This window comes from Pinus tabuliformis, chromosome 4_1 (genome assembly GCF_031772625.1).
Source record: "Pinus tabuliformis cultivar Carrire ecotype Pingquan chromosome 4_1, CPIR1, whole genome shotgun sequence".
Taxonomy (NCBI): Eukaryota; Viridiplantae; Streptophyta; class Pinopsida; order Pinales; family Pinaceae; genus Pinus; species Pinus tabuliformis.
In genome coordinates, this window is record NC_142303.1 from 150,379,582 (window position 1) to 150,385,629 (window position 6,048).

The following is a 6,048-nucleotide window of genomic DNA, read 5'->3' on the forward strand; positions in this document are numbered from 1 at the left end:
ACCTGCCGCCATCTCTTTGATTACTACAAAACAATGTAGTAAGCTCATTTCCAAAATCGGAAAATTTGTTTTCCTGATGATACGCCCTCAAGGAAAGAAGAAGACAGTGGCCACGGCCTCCAGATACGGCCCTCCGCACGATAACTACAGATGGACAAGGTCGTGGAGGAGTACGAGGACATCTTCACCTCCCCCGTAGGGGTTCCTCTGCACTGTGAGGTCAAGCACTCCATCGATCTGACCCCAGGTGCACCGCTACCCAATGGACCAATTAATCGGCGCTCCATTCTGGAGAACGATGAAATCAAGAGGTAGATTCAGGAGCTCCTGCAGAAAGGCCACATCCGTCCGAGTTCATTGCCTTGTGGGAGCCCTATCGTGTTGGTACAGAAGAAGGATGGGACTTGGAGACTCTATATTGACTATCGAGTGCTGAACAAGATCACTGTCCGTAATAGGTACCCGATCCCATGGATTGATGACCTCCTGGACCAACTAAAGGGGGCGAAATATTTCAGTAAGATCGATATGAAGTCAGGATATCACCAGGTACCAATCGAACCCTCTGATGTGTGGAAGACTGCCTTCAAAGCCAAGGAGGGCCTTTTAGAATGGTTGGTTATGCCTTTCGGATTGACGAATGCTCCTGCAACCTTCATGAGGCTAATAGATGACATCTTGCGGCCATTCACCAACTCATTTGTAGTGGTATACTTGGATGACATTCTGATCTTCAGCCAGAGTTGGGAAGAGCACCTCCACCACATCCGACAGGTTCTCCAAACACTGCGGCAACACAAGCTCTGTGCCCATTTGGAGAAATGCACTTTTGGCATGACCCAGGTTCAGTATCTAGGATACATTATTGATGAATAGGGGGTGCATGTGGATCTAGCCAAGATCCAAGTAATTCGGTATTGGCCATCTCCAACAACGCTGACAGAGCTCCGTAGCTTTCTGGGTCTTGCCAACTTCTACCGTAGGTTCATGTTGGGGTTTTCTCATATCACTTGGCCCTTGAGTCAAGTCACCAAGGGAGGCACGAAAGAAAAATTCTTTTGGTCTGAATCTCAACAAAAGGCATTCATAGAGTTGAAAGATCGCCTCTGCATGGCACCAGTGCTCGTGTTACTAGATTTATAACAACCATTTGAGGTCGAGACAGATGCCTCTGACTATGCTATTGGGGCAGTCCTTACTCAACACGGGCATCCAGTGGCATATCATAGTGAAACACTTTCAGACACAGTTCGGAAGTATCCCACTTATGATAAAGAGATGTATTCCATTGTGCAGGCCTGCCGACAATGGAAGCATTACATTTTGGGGAAGGAAATGGTCATCCACACAGACCACCAACCCCTGCAGTTCATACAGACCCAAGGGAAATTGCAGAATGATCGCCATCAGAAGTGATCTACATGCCTGCAACAGTTCCATTTGAATATCAAGTATAAGAAGGGCAGCACCAATAATGTTGCAGATTGCCTCAGTCGACCACCGATCATGGCGTTGACCACTGTGCTCAACTCTTGTGGGCACGAGACTTTTGATTGGCCACTTCTCTACAAAAGCAACCTAGAATTCAGCCACACATACCAGACACACTTGGAGGGTCAGCATGTTCCAGATTTTCACCTTTAGGATGCCCTGTTATGCCTCCTAGGTCACCTTTGTGTTCCTTCAAGCGAGCGTGCCAAGATGATTTGGGAAGCACACTACAGTCGGGCTGCTGGGCATTTCAGGGTTGAGAAAACGGTGGCAGTACTGTTAAAGTATTCCTATTGGCCAAATCTTCGACAGGATGTTGGGGAGTACATCCGATCATGTACTGCCTGTTCCATTGCCAAACCAACCATCAAGAAGCAAGGCCTCTATGCTCCGTTGCCTACCCCTAGTTGACCTTGGGAATCCATCTCCATGGATTACATGTCAGGGCTTCCTTCCACTAAGCATGGAAATGACTGTGTTTTTGTGGTCGTTGACAGGTTCTCAAAGATGGCCATTATGGCGGCCTGCAAGAAGAATATCATAGCAGAAGCCACTGCTAAACTATTCTTTGAACGAGTGTGGGTGCACTTTGGGATCCCACAATTTATCATCTCAGATCGGGATGTTCGGCTCCTCAGTATATTTTGGTCCAGTATTTGGTCAATGCTGGACACCAAACTCACTAAGTCCACAGCCTTCCATCCTCAAATTGATGGCCAGACAGAGGTTGTCAATAGGATGATTGTGCACATTCTGCGCATGTACAACTCAAAGCATCCACGCACATGGGACGAGAGCCTCCCCTATGTTCAGCACAGCTACAACTGAGCTCTTCATAGCTCGACTGGCCACAACCCTTTTCATTTGGGCTTGGGATTCCAGCCACTATGCCCCATTAATGTGGCCATGCCACTTGCAGCTACTCACACAGATTCGGCTCATGTCCAGTCTGAAACAGATAAGGCAACCAACTTCATTGAGCACATCCAACATATTCGCCAGCAGGTCCATGACATTCTGGAGAAATCAAATGCCAAGTACAAGCAGCAACATGATCAACATCGGGTGCCACACAAGTTTCAGGTGGGCGACAAAGTTTGGTTGCATTTGCAAAAGGAACGCCTTACTGGAGCCTATTAGAAATTGAGACCACTCTGATATGGTCCTTACACCATTACTAAGGCTGTTGGAGACAATGCATTTGAGCTTAGCATTCCCCCATTCCTTGGCCTGCACCCAGTATTCAACGTGGACTTCCTTCGGCCATACTTTCCACCATTGCTAGATGTTATAGACATTTTTGGGCCCTACAACCCCAAGCATGAAATGTCCATAAACCAAGGGCTCCTAAGTCCCTAAAAGTGTTGTTCTAACCCCTAAAGGAACAAGGTCAACAGATTACAGCTTCTCCCAGAAGTTCTCCATGAAAAACTGCTCAGAATTGGTCAAAACAGGATCATTTCAGCTGCTCCAATGGCCAAGTGCGTTGCATCTCACCTAAATACACTATGTGGGTGCGTTGCATTCCAAAAAGCCCTTCTATGGGGTGCGATGGGCGAGAAATGACAAATGGCAGTGTCATTCCGTGAGGTGGAGAGGCAATGGAAGCTTCCAGAAACTTCTCCTGTGACACTTGCCTCTCTGAATTCGACCAAGGATGAGTAAGAGATCATCAATCTCCAAGTGGAAGCAAGAAATATCAGAGGGAAGACACTAATCAAATCATAAGCTGACTTATCTCCATTACAGATATCTATATATGGATCCCTCATCCCAGAGATCCAGAGGTTGGAATTTTGCATATTGTAAGGAATTGTTGTTGGTTTCTTGAGACAAACATCAGATTGTTGGGTGATCTAAGTTTTGTATGAGGTGAAGAGGGGCTTCCTTGCTGAGAGGTTGATGCTGGGTCAGAACAGCTAGTTGTAACTCCTCTTGGCTCTTTCTTGTTTATCAATAAAAGCTATTCAAGTTTTCCTCCATGCTCTCGTGTCATTGATATTTGCTGCATTTGTATGGTCAATTTACATCTGATCCTAGATTGTTTATGGTTATAGATCCATGTCTTCGTATAGTGCTATGCTACTGTGATCTTACAGGTACTTTATGAAGCTGGGCGTGTAAGGGAACAAGTAGCGAAAGACTATCAAGGAAGAGAGGAATCAAATCAGGAGATTAGCGCAAGACAGAGGTTGGTCTTTCTGTTCCTCTCTATCTATAATTCATAAAGGAAAAATGAAAGTAGCTTTACTCTATTTGTTTCTAAGGCAGCTGTCACACCTTAGTGGGATAGAGCAGTTCTATATAGACACTTTTCCCTGTAACAAAATGGCGACTCCGCTGGGGACATGTTTGTTTGTTTATCATTCCTTGTTGTCTATTTCATAAACTTACAGGTAGCATTCGAACTGCATTTGCCATAGCAAATGCAAAGTAGATAAATGCTACTTCAGTCCATCTACGGGACCTGTTTATGATTTAAACAACTGATTCACAAACTCTTTGATTGCCCTTGTGATAGCTCTTAGATCCTCCTTAGATCTACCCCTGATTGTTGCATTACTGATTGCCTTTTGCTCGGCCAAAACCCATGAACTGAACTGCAAAATGTGACCCGGAACCCAAACAGAGTCTCGTTTCTGGCCCAACGCAGGTACTGTTAAGAGAATCTGAACTTCAGCGCACTTCCCGAGTGGAGAAGGTGCGCTGCATTTCAAATTCCCTGTGTTACAGGTGCGCTGATCAGACTAGGCTTTGTGCAGTTTTGGTTTCTGTGATTCATTCTTTCCAGTTCTATTCCTGAATTTTGCTACCTGTGATCAGTATATGTCTGTTTGAAACCCCTTTTCCTTGCTGTTATTCCGCCTCCTTTGTACAAAAGAACTGTAAATGTTTTTGTGTGTTTGTTGAGTCATTTTCAGTTCTCCTTTGCAAAAGTAGCGTAATCGTACTGTCGTCCTTTGATTTGAAACTGTCGCAAGTGTCGATTTCGATCATAGGAAAGAGTTTGATTGCTGTCGATGGTTGATTATTCTGTTACTATTGTTTTTGGTTTGAATTTGTAATTTTCTAGTGTCAAGAACAAGTATTCATTTCAAAATCGTAAGGTGTTGTGATCGTCTCCATTTTTTGATTTTGAAAAGGAACTTGTTGATATTTTTCGCTTGAAAAGAAATTCAGATTTGTGCATCAACTTTCTTCTTATCATTCATATACTAAGAAAGTCGAAAACAAACACATGCATGTGCATTTTCATCTAGACAGTCTGATTGGTTTGATTTAGGAAGGTGCATTTAGAGTGTGCTCTTTGCTCTTTGTGAAAAGATTCTGTCTTTCTCTCCTTAGTAGCTAGGATTTTCATTGCACAAAGAAGATAACAAGTTTGTTTATCATCTTAGATTTCATTTTAGGAATTACATCTACATCTCGCGGTGAACCTGAAAGGCAAACTTCATAAACAAGATCAACTATAAAATAAATTCAATGAATCTAACAACGCTTTGGAACTTAACGCACAACATTTAGAAGTCTAGGCTAGAGACGTATTCCAGCATCGTAAAGCCTGGTAACTGTTGTTCTCACTGATGGTTGGGTGATTCCTCCACTTTGAGATGATAAGTGCCAGTACGGACTTATGCTCCCACATACCGTCGAGTATATTTTGGGAGACCCCAATAGGCTTAATCCTTTATCCATAGGAAGCCGTGTCTGCCGCCCTATCGATCGCAATGCACTGAACACAACATCCGGGAAGATTGACTGCCATACTGTAAAAAGTATTCTGTAGTTTTGCGATTGGTTTGGTAATCCCTCTACCTAGATTTCTAGAGCAGTCCCTTTCGTTCTTTTTCAGACTCTTTAACAGAAAAGGTCCATCTGAGCACTTGTCACTTCAGGCTCATTAAAAATCAAAGGAGACTAGAGTCATCTTTTGTTTTTTATCAACTCTTAAAAATTGAAAAAACAAGTTGTGTCAAAGCGTCTAAAATTTATTTTAAACGGAATATTCATTACCCCTTTCCTACATTGATCTTGGGTTGAGAAAATGGAATCCACCAACCAAGGAATTCCCCTTGGAGGAAATCCTAGTCCCTTATTCTCTTGGGGGGATGTTGGTGCACCCCATATGGCCACATTGTCACTTCCAGGACTGACAATCGGCTTGCCTGTATGGCTCTTCTCAACCTCTGTCGTTCAGAACACCACAATTCCTGAACAATTGAATCAACAACTAGACGAGTCTAGAGTTACCCACCAACCTTCTACTTCCTCTAATTCTTCCTCTCCTCCTTCCTCTTCGCTTGATGGGGTTGGTAAAGCCAAAAGTCAAGTACCCGAGAAGAAGAAGGAAAAGAAGAAGAAGGAGCCAAAAGCGAATGGGGGCAAACGAGCGTCGTCTAACGAAAATCCACACACTGCACCAACCAGGCCTAAATCGCCATGTGTCATTCTCAAAGGAGACCACTATCATAGAGATTTTCCTTGCATCCCTCGGATCTTAAGGGACTGGTCTCCTCATTTGCACAACCCGGTGTCGTCAACCTTTGATGATCATGT